This window comes from Odocoileus virginianus, chromosome 11 (genome assembly GCF_023699985.2).
Source record: "Odocoileus virginianus isolate 20LAN1187 ecotype Illinois chromosome 11, Ovbor_1.2, whole genome shotgun sequence".
Lineage (NCBI taxonomy): Eukaryota > Metazoa > Chordata > Mammalia > Artiodactyla > Cervidae > Odocoileus > Odocoileus virginianus.
Window position 1 is genome coordinate 41369642 of NC_069684.1, and position 15114 is coordinate 41384755.

General features: G+C 40.0%; 1 long non-coding RNA gene across 1 annotated transcript in view; it reads left to right on the forward strand.

The window, feature by feature from the left end:
• Positions 1 to 467: 467 nt before the first annotated feature.
• The window catches only part of LOC139037506 (uncharacterized), a 34803-nt gene continuing 20156 nt past the window's right edge, over positions 468 to 15114 (forward strand). The window contains exon 1 of the long non-coding RNA XR_011490370.1: positions 468 to 561. This is a non-coding gene — a long non-coding RNA (uncharacterized lncRNA). The remainder of the gene's footprint in view (positions 562 to 15114) is intronic.

A 15114-nucleotide genomic window follows, 5' to 3' on the forward strand; every position in this document is an offset into this window, starting at 1 on the left:
TTGTTATAAAACCCTGGGAGGGTTTATTAGTCATTTTAGTTTCTAATAATCATGCAATCACAGGAGTATCAGCTAAAGGCTAAACTCATCAAAGAAACTCAAACATATAAAGATTTCCCCACTAGCCTTTTACCATATTTAAAATTTCATGGTTTGTTATATTGACCACTCTTCTTCTTTTTGATGTGATCTTGGACATGTCACCTAAGCTCTCAGGATCTCAGTGACCTCATCTATCTAAAAAGGGGACCAGACAAATTGTTCAGTAAAATAATATTGTTCTACACCAAGGGTTAGCAAACTTTCTCATAAACATTTTTGGCCTTACAGGCCATATAGATTCTGTTGCTACTACTCAACTCTGTTGTCATAATGAAAAAGAAGCTAGAGACAAATGTGTAAACAAATGAGCATGGCTGTGCTCCAATAAAACTTTATTTACAAAAACAAACCAGGCTGGATTTGGCCTTCTGGCTGTAGTTTGCCAACTCCTGCTCTAAACGTTAAAATGAAGTTGGACCTCTTAGAATCACCCACTAAAACACCTATATCCCAGAAAAGGTAAATTATGCAGTTATTGTCAGCCATGATGTGAAGGGAGCCACAATCTTTAGCTTACACGCCGCAAATGAGAAAAGCAGAGAAGTACTAACTAAGGATTAGTATTTTACAGTAAACACTCTGGCTTTCTTCAAATGGTAGGTGCAAAAAATACATAAAGAATCCAGTCAAACTTAAAATTCAGTTAGATCCAATAATTTAAACAATCTATTTTAGAAGTAATTAACATCTTTTGATTACAAATTCCCATTATCTTTGAAAGCCTCCTTCCCCTATGTAAATACATGAGTGAATGAGGAGGAGGGTGACCTGTGGGATCAGTGGGTCCTTAAGGGAAGAACAGAGTCCTCAGGAGCAGTGCCCCTCCTTCTGCCTCTGGATTACCATCAAGGTCAACATGAGTGCTGCCTGCCCTGTTAGCATGCAGCAGTTGAGGGCTGTGGGCGGTACCACTTTCCATCTAGCCAGTCTTAGCTTGGACTTGGTGATCCTTGTCTGTGGAGGTGGTGGTTTAGTCGCTAAGTCATGTCCGAATCTTGCAACCTCATGGACAGTAGCCTGCCATGAATCTGTCTGTGGGATTCTATAGGCAAGAATACTGGAGTAGGTTGCCATTTCCTTTTCCAGGGGATCTTCCCAACTCAGGGATCAAACCCAGGTCTCCTGCATTGCAGGCAGATTCTTTACTAACTGAGCTATGAGGGAAACCCAATCCTTCGCTGACTCTGCATCATCTCTGCTCTTACTAGTGTTAGAGAACCCTCTGAGGTCTGGCTGTGACTATCATTAGGCCCTGGGTTAAGAGGTCTTCATTGCAACTCTTGCTATAAAACCATTTCACTCTTTTCATTCCTTAGTCAGATTCTCAGCTCTTTTTGAGATCTGTCAATGCACCTGAGACCAAGCGTGGCTCAGAAAAAGTCAGCTTCGGAGCCTGTCTGCCTGAACTCACTGTATTATCAGGTTTCTGTGACTATGACCCAGCTTGATTTAAAGCAGTCACAAAGGTGGCTTCCTCCCCAATCCCAACTTGTTTCTTGGAGTTCCCTTGATAAAGATAGGAGAAAGATGATAAAGAAGGAGAAAGATGTCTGACTGCTTTACTGTTTTCCCTCTTCCCTTTTTCACAACCTCTGGAGTCAAAAGAGGAGCTGGTTCTCCCTAGACTGCTCTTCCATTCTACCTTTCTCATGCCAAGGTCCAACTCTTTTGCAACTGCCATGGAGCTGCCTAAACATCATAGGAAAAGACCTAACTTTTCTACACTGGAGGAGTAATCACAGAGCATAAGCCCTTCAGGCTAAGTTGTTACTAAAAGGGAGCAATGAAGAGATTTGGAGAAAACTTTCTTAATGCTATGTTGGCCCTTTGGCCTAATGCTTTGTCCATAATCTATTTCGTATGTTAGAAGCTGACTGATTCCTATCTTTCTCACTGAATTCCTTATGCAAAAAATTATAATCTCCCCTCAGGTTAATGGATGGATGGATGTATTCAATGCACTAGGATGGAGATCTTATATTCTAAGAGGTAAAATGAGGAGTACACATTTCCAAAGTATTTTATTATTGGGCATTTAATTTCTTAATTTATTCAATATTTATTCAACAGCTTTTCCAATGGAGACAATTGAATAAGGGGAGGTTCTTGATAAAGCTGAGTTTAGGATGGGGTTGGTATCCGTGCTGAAGAGAATGGAGAGGTACCTGGCAATGTGTCAAGGGAGGCATGCTGAGTGTCCGGGGTACAGTACATGACCACACAACAGAAGGAAAAGGGGAAAAGTTGTAGAAATGTATTTCACAAATGTATCTAGGACCAATACAGTCAAATATTACCAAGGGAAGAAAAGCAACTGAAGCATGAATCCATCTGCAATCCAGTAAAACATCCTGGGAAGAAGGTTGAAGTAATAAGCTAGAGCAATGATGCTGCAATAAGACTGGAGCTTTAGAGAGTGTGTGTGTGTGTGTGTGTGTGTGTGTGTGCGCGCGTGTGTGTGTGTGTGTGTGTGTGTGCATGTGTGGGTACTCAGTCATATTCAACTCTGTGACCCCATGGACTGTAACCCATCAGGCTGCTCTGTCCATGGAATTTTCCAGGCAAGAATGCTGGTGTGGGTTGTCATTGTGTTCTCCAGAGAATCTTCCTGACTCAGGGATTAAACCTGCTTCCCTTGCTTTGGAAAGTGGATTCTTTACCATTTGCACCACCTGGGAAGCCCTTAAGAGTCAGTAGCTTCAATACAATAGTGCCAAAGAACATGCGACCTTGTTCAGGAATGGGGCAGATTTATTTAGTTGATTGTCCTTGTGTGGTTCCCTTGACCATGGGACCTGACTCAAAATGGAGGAGGTATTAATGGTGAAGGGTCCAAAAGAATGCCCCCCAAGAGAACAGCTCAAGAGAAACATATGTGAAAATATTTAGTAACTGGATAGAAAGTTTATATTTCACTACAGGTTGAATAATCGTTTATGGTCAGAAACATTTACCTACAATTTAAATGCCATCTTGCTGCCTAAACAGCCAAGGAAAATGCATTGGTAATTTACTCTTGACTTTGAATTGTATTATATAATTTTAGAATCATATTTTTTCCTAATTTTGTCCTCCCATGGCTGATATCATTTCTTGATATGCACTGACTAGTAAATAGATGGAAGAAGTGAGTGAAAGAAGTCAATCTAGCATTAGAATGCTCCTCAGAGAGTGGAATGTGTATTTCATTATTGACTCCATGTACGATTTCACAAAACAATCCCAGACACTAGGGGATGCAGAATAAAGATTACACTGATTCCAATCCTCAAGGAGATTAAGGCCTAATGGGAGAGAAATAAAATACATAAAATCAGCGTAAACACATACAGATGTGTACAACAATTACAAGAGTGAGATGGTCATATGGAATCAAGAATTAGGCTGATTAGTTGGGGAATGATTAGGTAAACTCCAAAAAGATACATAAAGGAAATAGAGCTATAGTATTCAAGGTTGTTATCAATGCAGTTTCACAGAAAAAAAATTAGTTTCATGATACTCCTAGAAGTCTAAGCCTGTAGCATGCCACCTCCAGCATCTAAGAAACTTTATTTCTAGGACTTACCATCTGGTACCCAACATAACTGCAGAGTTTAAGGATTTATTACCAACCCTCATAGATTACTATTTCTCTAGTAAAAACATCTCAGTTAAATATGAGAGTTTGCTATAGTGTGAAAACAGATACATGTATGAATATGTATATCAGCAACTCGAACTTGTCAGGTACCCACAGGTGTAGGGTATTTGCCCAGTGGGTTATCTCCAGTCAAAGAGCCAAAACTACTTCCTTTGGCCCTGCCTTCCTCCACCATAACACTGTGAACATTCTCATAAGTAAATATTTGTGCGCCAGGACAGGTGCAAAAAATAATATACTGTGACCTACTCTGAAGCCTGATATAAACAGGTTTTTAACTCTCCACTCCCTGGGATCTTCCGTTCTTCTCCAAGTCAGAGGAATCAGAAAGAGAATCGTCTGCCTGTCAGTGAAGAATGCTTTAGATATAATTTTTAAGAAGAGAGGTATTAAAAGCAGAGAACACTGATAAATCATATTCTTTGCCCAAAGATGGAACCAGAAAATATATCTCATTAGAGATTAAAAAAGAACCAGAAATAAAAATACATCAATATTGCAGAGTCTAGAAAGTGCTTAGAAGGCTCTGGAATCCTACAGGCTGTTTCAGTCATTTGCCTTGCCAAAAACCCACCCAATGGTTCTTAAAAAAAAAAAAAAAAAATAGCCCATAGGGACTGAAAACGTTGACTAATAATTCTTGAATCCATCTCCACAATATTATTCCTCTCTGCCAAGGTCAGCTTTGGTCACTGCATGGCTGGAGGTCTGAGCTTGCTGTTCCCAGTTTTATTTTTACAGTAGTTATGGAGCCCTCGACATTTTCAAGGGCCCTCCTGTCACTTATTACCCACCCATCCAGACCACCCACCCACACTCCCACACAATACATCCAGACACACCCACAAATACCCAGATTCTTTAAACCTTATGGTGATTCAGGCTACAGGAAAATTGTTTGCTCCAAATGACTTGTCTTCACATTCTCAGAGTTCCCCAAAATAAATCCGTTTCCCCTCTCAGGGGATCCATTTGTAAGTCTTTCCACTGGCAAACATTTACAGAGCACCTACTGTGTGTTGGGTACAGAAGGATGTAGGAGCTAAAGGAAGCTACCCAGCAGGCAAGGAAATGCAGGAGTTCCCAGCTGCCCGCTGTTTCCGGGCAACCAGACGGCAATGGGGGGAGGGAAGAGGAAGGTAAGGCCACATCTAAATGGAGAGACCATTTCTTTCTTTCATCCACTTTTTCTCCTCCTTTTTTCTTCTTTATTCATTTCCTCTCTTTATCTCTTCATCTTTCATGTCTCTCTTACTCCCTCCTCACACGCCTTCTTCCTGTTTTTTCTACTAAGATAAAACCACCTCAGAGTTTCCGTCAGACTTGGGAGCTATCACTGTGCTTCTCCTGCCTCTAAATAAACTACTCATGAAAGGAGCAGACCCTGTGGCTGTACAAACTCTCAATACATAAAAGTGGGGGGAAATACTTGTCCTAATTCAGAAAACCTGATTTTGGGGAAACCACATTCCTCTACTCCCTGATATTGGTGCCTGCCTATCAGAAAGGCTGGGAGGGAGAAGGCAGGCCTGAGTGTAGCTGGACGTCCAGCCTTCCGCAGCCTCCCGGGCCCTGAGCCCTTATGATAATTTATGAGGTGTCAGGATATTCTGACCACAAGGTCGGAATAGAATGGTTTTTACACTTCAGCTGCCATGAAAGAGAAACAATTTAATTCTGTTTCACTCTGGCACTGTCTGTTTTCACAATGAACAGGGGATTTGGGTCTCCTGGAGATTATTTGTCTAAGCACAGAGCATGACTGCTGCTGAGACTTGAGATGTCTGATTTTGACTCTCTTTTTCCTTCCTTCTCAGTGAAGGAAGGAGGCACTTGCCTGTCCTATTGTCCCGGAGTGAGACAGGAATCCATTTCACCGTAGCAATAGCTACGTGCTAGCGACTAAACCAGACTTCAGAGTCACTCCATCCTCCTCTAACTTTTAGTGGGAAAGAGTGGTTGGGGTAAGTAAGGGGTATGAGATAGCCCTCTCCAAAATTCAGCAGGCCCCAGAGTCTTGGCCAAGTCGTGGTCTTGAGTCTGAGGCAGTGTTTCCCTTGGCCAGCAAGCACAGCCTCCTGGCTCCTCCTGAAGCTGCAGAACCAAAGACATTCCACGGAACAGCCCAAAGCTCTGCCTGCCAGCAAAACCCAATGTCTCCTCGGAGAAATCACAGAGTAGGATTGCAGTACTCCAACAACAGAGCAGCCAAGACACAAACGCAAGGCAAGTTGGCTTCTCAGGACCCCACCAACCCTCAACTCTAAGCCAAACAGGGAAGGTCATCGAACGCGACAGATAATCACATTACAGAGCAGTCACCCAGGAAGCCTACTTGACAGAGAGGGGCTCCTGGATTCTTGGGCCTAGAAGCAACAAACCTTTCTGGACCAGTTCATGTGATCTGCTCTGTTAAACTCATCTTCCAGGGTTTGGCCACCTGACAGGCACTAGAGGAGTACCAGAATGAAATAGAGTATATTTCATCAATCTTTTAAAGTTTAACTATAATTAAAATGAAAAAAGTAAAACTCTACATAATAGGCAATAATTTTAAAGAAACATTAGTGAGAAAAAGCAAGGGTCCAATACAATGAAAATAATATGTTACCATGTTTTTAAAAAGAGGCTGTTGTATATTAACATATATTTAAATAGACATTGTTTAGGGAAACAGAAGAAGCTTGTCTCAGGGTTCTTTAGAAAAGGGAACCAGAAGCCGGAGGGTCAGAATTCAGATGGAGATTTTCTTCTCATAATGTATTTTTTTAAAAATATTATCTAAGAACTGATATTAATTTTCTATTTAAGAAACAAAGTAAAATTCTGGAGAACAATAAAGAGAGAGAAGTAAGAAGAGAAGCAAATGATTCCAACTTAAAATGCAACTTACTGTTGGGCCAGACAATTCTCAAAAAAACCACTCCCCTAAATTCAAGCAATGAATTCTTGGTGGGAAGGGTAAAAGAGCCATTTGGTAAATAACCTCTTTGAGTTCCCTTAATAGTAGTACTAAAGTGCATATGGAAGAATTCCTTGCTTTCATGTGGGTGAGAAGATTACTTCCCCAAAAAGGATTTCAATCAATGAGATGGAGCCTCCTGTAATCAGCATCCAACAAGCTTCAGTTTCAAGCAAAGTGCTGAGTCAAAGGATTTTGCCCTCCCCTCTTCCCTAAGTCAAAGTTTCTGAAGTCCCTTCTCTATACAACTTGTCCCGATAGTAATCATTCTTTGCATTTCCAGAGAATGTCATTGACCCAGGGAGATGGGTGTGTGGGAAAGCGCATTGGATCCTGGGTCAAACAACATGTGTTCCAGTATTAGCTCTCTCCGGGGAAAATTGATAAATTGTTTAATCTCTCTAGACTTCAGTTTTCTCATCTGTAAAGAGAAAGATTTGAATGAGATACATTGCCTTAAATGTCCTGAATGCTACAGGTCTCTGGTTCTATAAAAACACAATCATCAGGCTGCATACAGATGGAGCCTGGTAAGTATTGCATGCCTGTCATGCATTTCTAGGGTTCCACTTTACCTTTGGGCAGCTGCATATATGAAAGTACTTTCTGATTTACTTCTTGGTTAAAAAGGGATAATTGAATTGCTGTCCCAAAATGCTGTTCACCATCAGACCATGAAAACAAGATTCTTAAAGTACCTTCAGCCTTGCCATGTGACAAGCAGAAGAATCTACTACATTATGAGTAAGCCTCAAAGGTATCTTGGGATTGCCTTAGGACCATGGCTAGCTGGCCCACTGCCCCATCTGTCATCTGATAGGGAGAGACTGTCACTGGGGGCTACATCCCTTGTTAGACAAGAAATGCTTCCAAAATGAAGACCTCTCTTCCCGTTCGTCCTCACACAGAAGGTGTCTGGGATATCAGAAAGTCCTTTCTCCATGTCAGGACAAAGTACTCTCGTAGAACAGCTTCATAGTGATGTCGTGGTCATGTGAACCACGAAGTCCAGAGAGATGGTGAGAGAGGATGTATAAAAAAGTTGCCAGGACAACAACCCCCATCAACCCACTCTACTCTCAGGTGGGAAACTTAAGAACTCAGTTGGTTAGCAGCCAACCTGAAATACATCTGATTATTTCTCTGTGACTTACTCCTTCTCCAACATATTTCCATTCATAATATAACTGTTCCTCATTTCTTTCCCCAAACCTTCTAGTTCATCATTGCCATGTATGTCCTATTCTTCTCAACCCCATAAGACCATCTTGATTGGTCTTTCCTATTTGGCTGCAGTTTTTTCATTTATAAACCTGCTACAATTTTAATACTCTAATTTAGTGGTGAAAAACACAGATTCTAGAGAGATAATATAGGATAGGGTTTAAGAATATGAACTCTGGAGATAGAATATCTGGTTTGAATTCTATCTCTGGCCTTTACAAAATGGCAGTGGCTAGATGGACAATCAAGGACCAGCAGTCTTGGATGTACAATTCATGAGGGAACAAGAGTTATTGTACTGGGCCCAGCTGTATCACAAGAAGGTTGTTGATTATTCTAACAACAGAGGATTCTAACAATGGATAGCTCCTTGACAAGACATCCAAAAATGTTTGAACTAGATTGGTGAATGCTCCTGCTGATTGTAATGTAATGAAGTTATAGATCAAGTGAATGAAAATGTAAAACTTACAACTGCAAGGTTTAAAATATTTGGTTGTGGTTCTGAAGTTGATCCAAGCTCATTAGCCTTCGAATCGGTGGAAGGAAAAGGGTTGAGGAAGCCATGACTATCAAAAGCACAGGAGCTGCCGAGGAACCAGGCCTTCCTCTTGTCAGGCGAGTGTCTGCTCCTCAGCTTTTGTCTCGTCACAACAAAGATTGGGAGTGACGGACATTAAAGCCCCCTCAGCGTGTCACAGCTCTGGGTCTTGGACAGACCGTGTTATAGCTCTCAGGTCTCGAACGGACCGTGTTATAGCTCTTAGACAAATCAGTGTTACAGCTCCGTGTTACAGCTCTATTTTATTTAGAAGATAGCAGGAAAATCCATCTTCGAGGCGTGAAGTCACGTCGATCCAAAGATGCAAAGAGAAGAGCACCCATCGCGCAGGAGAGAGAGAAAGAGAGAGAGAGCCCTTTGGCTCCTCTTTTTATGTTTTTTTTTCTTCCCCCTGGGCCTGCCCTATGCAGATTGGGCTTAGGCAGGAGCGCTGTTCTACCTGAAGTCCTCACTCCAGTCCTCGGACCTTCCTTTGACCTTCCTCTGTTCTATTTTCAAGGGCTTTTCCCTTCCTTGTCTTTTAACCACAATCATTTTGGACTCCTTTTCGCTATTCTAACTACCTAACACTCTCAAGAAACTCCACTGCTCCATGCTAACTGAAAATGCAATCAAGATGTCCCTGGTAAACTCTAAACTGAAAAGTGATCTCAAGAAACAGGAGAGATGAAATAAGCCAGTGGATAAACCTCCACTGAATCAAGTCCTTTGTCTTCCTAGTCTCAGAGTAATCACCATAAATGTCAAAAGGCCCGTTACACTGTCATTAAGGATTATGAGATAATATACAACATTTTGCCATTCAGATTATTGTTCTGATACAAGTGAAATATATAATTGTTCAGAATAGTTTGATACATTTCAGCCCACCTATATTGCCTTAACCCAACTGATGTTTACTTTGAATTATGTGATTGTGGCTGAAACAGCTCCTTGATGAAATTAGCACTAATGATTTGCAAAGCGTGCTTAAGAGTTATTATTCTTGTTTAGTCGCCCAGTCATGTCCAACTCTTCACAACTCTATGGACTGCAATATGCCAGGCCTCCCTGTCCCTCACCATCTCTCAGAGTTTGCCCAAGTTCATGTTCATTGCATTGGTGATGCCATCCAGCCATTTCATCTTCTGTCACCCTCTTCTCTTCCTGCCTTCTATCTTTCCCAGCATCAGGATCTTTTCCAATGAGTCTGCTCTTTGCATCAGGTGACCAAAGTGTTGGAGCTTCAGCTTCAGCATCAGTCTTTCCAATGAGTATTCAGGGTTGATTTCTTTTAAGGTTGACTGATCTGACCTCCTTGCTTAAGAGTAAAGCCCATAAATAAACACATTTTCCTGTATATGTTGTTAAGGAACGAGATGTTATTAGGCCTCTTGATGTGATTATTTGAAAGAGCCAATCATTGGAAATAAAACAGATGCGCATGAATAATACATTAAAAGAATGTAAAAAACCACCAACAACAAAACACAAACTTGTCTTTTACTGTGTAAACAGGAAACTTCTTAACCTGTCCATGCCACAGTTTCCTCATTTGAAAAATGAAATGATAATAGATAGCTCACAGTGTAATGTCAACAATTAAATGACAACAAAGGTAAAGTGCTGAAGACAATGCCTGACATGTAGCACTATGTATCAATATTGTTATTGTTGCTGTTGTTGACTATTTTAGGTGTTAGATTATCCCTGAGGCCCTTGGCTCAGTGTGTTGGGTTCACCAAAAAAGAGTAAGGAGGCTATTACTGAATCTTTCAGGACTTTTCTGAGCCTCTGACTACTTCACCACTTTGTCATGACTGTCATTAGCTGTTTCTTCATGTGCTGTGGCAAATGTAAAGCTTCATCCATCTTTAGTGACACATGTTTACTTACTTACATACCTATCTCTCATTTGTCCATATCCTCTCAAAAAAATAAAGCTTGTCTTGCTCTTTAATTTTGAACCATTCTCCTCCACTTTCCTGCTCAAAGCCCTCCTAGTATTTAGATTGGAATAAGAACAGAATAGCTGAACGTTTGAAAAGAAGAGTCAAACTAACTATAATATTTCATGGGATTCTTGTTTCCTCGCCATCTTTGTTTCCGTTAGGCAAAATATTCCATTCGAGTCTGCTCTTAGTTGAGGGAGATTAAGGAAGGCATTTTTCCATGTGAAATAAATAAGGTAGTATTGCAGACACTGTTAATTATTTACCCAACATCTACCTCCCCACCCCTTACCTGTTAAATAAACTCCAAATGTAATTAGGTAGCAAGCAGACTCCACACCTTTGAAGAAGTTTAGCCCCTTCTCCAGCCCCACTTGCCATTCCATTCCCTTGGCTAGTGATTAGAGGTTGTCATGTGACTCAGCTCTAGCTAACAAAACATAAGAGTAAGCCTGCTGGGGGGCAGGTAGGGGGAAGTTTCTGGAAACTATTTTCTTTCTTAAAAAAAGAAGACAAAAATCACACAAGGAAGAAAACTGTCCTTCTATTCCTAAATGTAATGAGATGAGAGTGTGAAGCTGGAAACTGTGGTAGTTATCTTAGCATAATGAGATACAAGTCTAAGGACCAAAAGTCAATATGCTGACAATGGTAGAGTAAAAAAAAGAGGAAAAAAATGGGTCTTGATAACATAACTGAGCCATTCCAACTGCCCTGGAAAAGTTTATCTCCAGGCTTGTTTTAGTAAAGTATAAAGCAGCTATAATTCAGTCTTCTTTTTTTTTAATAGCTTATTTTTATTTAGCTGCATCGAGTCTTCGCTGCAGCACACAGGAGTTGTGACATGCAAATGGGTAGCTGCAGCATGCAGGATCTAGTTCCTTGACCGAGCCTCCTGCACTGGGGGTGTTATGTCCTAGCCACTGGACCATCAGAGAAATCCCCGGTCTTCTGTTCTTGATAGCTGATCATAATTTAGGCAAATGTGCATTTCCCAAGAAATGTCGAGTCCTTTTTAATAGCACATTTATCCATTCTTGAGAATCTAGTGTGAGATTTAATAAATAATTATTTATACTTTTAAAGACCTTTCTGTATTTCAAAGTATTGTCACACCTCTATGATTTCTTCTTTACAGTTTTTCTCTTAAACAATACTTATCTTATAATGTTTTAATTATCTCAGCTCATTTTACTCCAAATTTTCCTAAGTAAAAATGTTTTTATTTTCTAAAATTGCAAATTTAAATAATTATAATTTTTTGTTTTTGTCTCCTCCCTATACTTATCATCCTTTCTTAGGGAAGATCTTGCTAAAAGCATTGACTTGGAGTCAAAGAGACCCAGAGTCACATCTACTAGCCATGTGGGTGGGTAAACTACTTATTTTCTCTGACAATTTCTTCATCTAAATATAATATCTAGGGCTAGTACCTAGATGGGATGAGATGACATCATAAAATGCTTCTGTAAACCTTGGCACAGAATAAAGACTTTACAAATTATAGAGTTAAAAGGGGAGAACTGGGGATGGGGAAGAAAAAGTAAAGGAGGAGAAAGAAAAGGGGAAAGAGGAAAAGAAAAATATAAAGAGAAAAAGAAAAGAAGAAAGGGGTGGGTCAAGAGGAGTAAGGGAAAAAAGAAAAAGTGGGAAAAGAAGCAATAAAAGAAAAAGAAAAGAAGGAGGAAGAAGATAGAAAGGAGAAGAGGCAAAGTGAGAGGAAAAGACAAAGAGGAATAAGAAGATGAGAGGAAAAGTGATGATGATGAGGATGGTGATAATGATGATGATTTTAATCCAAAGAAGAACGGAGAGTTTAAGGTAAATTTTATAGCCCAGACAAAACTCCCATCATCCAAGTCTTAATACATTGTGATTTTTTCCCTCTAAAGCTTTGATATGATGTATAGCTGACTCTGACTCTCATGCAGCTTGAATCTGGTTACTCCAGTATTACTACAAAGAAAATTATAAAGGATTATAAATTTGGGCCATACTCCTCATATTTCAAAGAAGGGGTCAATTCATTAAGATTCCAGTGCAATCAAATAACTTGAAGAAGTCCCTGGAGTTTGTTTTTGTCCATCGTGAGGTACTGCTAAATTAAATGGGTGAAAGATGAGTGATTCATTAGATTTCTTCTATAATGACCAGGTGTCCTCCTTCTTCAGTGATGATGGAACAAGAGAAAAGAGGTTTTATTTTTCTGATACAAGAGAAAGGATTTCTTAACAGTGAGGGCTAATAAAAACCTTTTAGTTACCATCCCACTGGTTAGAAGTCATTTCCTACAGACTCTAAAAAACTGGACCGATTTTACATAGTCAGGGTAAAGTACAGGCCAAGTGATGAGAGGTGGAGGACAAGAAAAAGCTCTCGAGGAACTTCATTTTGTACTGCAAATTTCTGTACTGCACCCAGTTCCCATTTATTTTCTACTATGGAGAGTTGGGGAGAAGGAAATGGCAACCCACTCCAGTATTCTTGCCTGGAGAATCCCATGAGCAGAGGAGCCTGGTGGGCTACAGTCCATGGGGTTGCACAGAGTTGGACATGACTGAGTGACTAACATGGAGGATTGGTGGAGGGGGGTCTTCCTTTCACTTCTTTGGGTTTGTTTGTGAGCATCTGCTCTCTCTCCTCATCTTCCTGTCTCTCTCAAATGCTGACATTGGTCCTACATCTGCAGCCCTCTCCTTCCTGCTATGAGAACACATCCACCCTTCCCCTTTTGTCTGTCCTTCCCACTCCACCCTGTTGTGTTTCAAGCTTTCATTGGTATGCATTCGAGCCTGAGACTGTCTGACTTTCCCAAGTAACATATTCCCACCCGTATCCTCCTCTGTTTCAGGCTGTGTTGGCATTAGCAACTGCTTCTCAGAAACGTCCTTTGACATTATTGCTATTTCTCATTCTCACCTCTGTAAGGTTAGAACTAATGCTATCCTTCATCGCCATTACCCTAACCATCACCCTCTAGCCCTGATGCTCCTACCTTCCACATTTAAACTTTCACTTTGGAATTTTGCTACCTTGCTTCACAATTCCAGTAGAGTGATTTCACCCAAAAATGACAATAGAAGGAAATGCTTGCATTGGCCTAAATTAATAATGAAAAAAGGGAGAAGTCTAATGTTTTCAGTGCCAAAGATGAGTATACTGTTTGTTGTGAGTAGCCCTTGGGGAGAGAGAGGTTTCAAGTTCAGCATTTATGGGCACATTTTTCAATTAGATAGTATGCTGTATGGCATTTCCCTTCCTGCCCCCATCCCTTCCCTTTTATTACCACATGACTTCATCTCCCCGTGTGACTGACAGAGCCCATTGGGCTCAACACTGATAAAAAACATCTGGGGGAGAAAAATTGCAATTTAGAAAACAATTAAGTACATCAATTTCAATTCATTTAGTTGGCCAGAGAAAGAAAAGTTCTTTCAAAGAGGTAACTTGATCTACAGTGGTCATGGATTAAAGGGTACAGATCTGTTTTCTCCAGGTCATAGTGTGGAGGAATGCATCTTAGCCCAGAGGTTTAAATGCAGACATAAACTCCTATTTGCAATTTTTAACAAAGAATAAACCTCTGAGGGTTTCCTTAATTTTCTCATTTCTTCTCATTTCTAAGACGTTTTCCCCCTACTCTTCCCAAATTCCCCAAACTTAAGAGCTTCCTCCATGGATGTGTGTTCCTCTCTCAAATGTTCACCATATGCTCATTTGTTATGGGAGCTCTGCAAGTGAACCTTGGTTTACTGTTAAAGACCCCATTTGAGGTGGGGTGTTTATGACCTCCCCATCCACTTTCCTCCCTAACTCTGTGAACACCCATGGGTCCATTAGGTGTTCAGAATCCTCATGAATCAGGATACACCTTTTTGTTCACAAGCCTGAAATAATTTTTTTCCAGTTTTACTAAGAAATAATTTATGTTCATCACTGTATAAGTTTAAGGCATACAACATGATGGTTTGATTTATATCTATTGTGAAATGATTACCACAATAGTTTTAGCTAGTATCCATCTTCTCATATAGATAGAGTAAAAAGAAAAGAATGGAAAAAAGGAAAAAAACTTCTCTTTATGGATGAGGACTCAATATTTACCTCCTTAACAACTATCCTATGTATCATTCAGCAGAGTTAGTTACAGTCTCATATTGTAATTACACTGGAGGGTTGTGCATTTTGATCACCTTCCTTTAATTTTCCATTTGTCAAACTCACTCTTCTGGTAATCACAAGAGCTTTTGCTATGGGCTTGGTTTTGTTTGGCTTTTTTTGTTCTTTTTTTTAGATTTCATATGTAAGTGAGATCACATAATATTTGTCTTTTTCTGACTGATTTATTTTACTTAGCATCATGCCCTCAAGTTCTAAATGGTAGAATTTCATTTATTGGCTGAATAATATTCCATTACATGCATATATTCAATTTCTTTATCTTTTTATCTGTTGATGTACACTTGGGTTCTTTCCTTATCTTGGCTGTTGTAGACAGTGCTGCTATAAACATGGGGATGCAGATGTCTTTTCAAGTTCATATTTTTATTTCCTTTAGATACATTACAGAAGTGAAGTTTCTGAACTATATGGGGTTCTATTTTTAATTTTTTAAGAATCTTTCATACTGTTTTCCATAGTGCTATCTTGTCTTTGAATAGACAGTAATCATTTTCTTATAAGGGGAGCA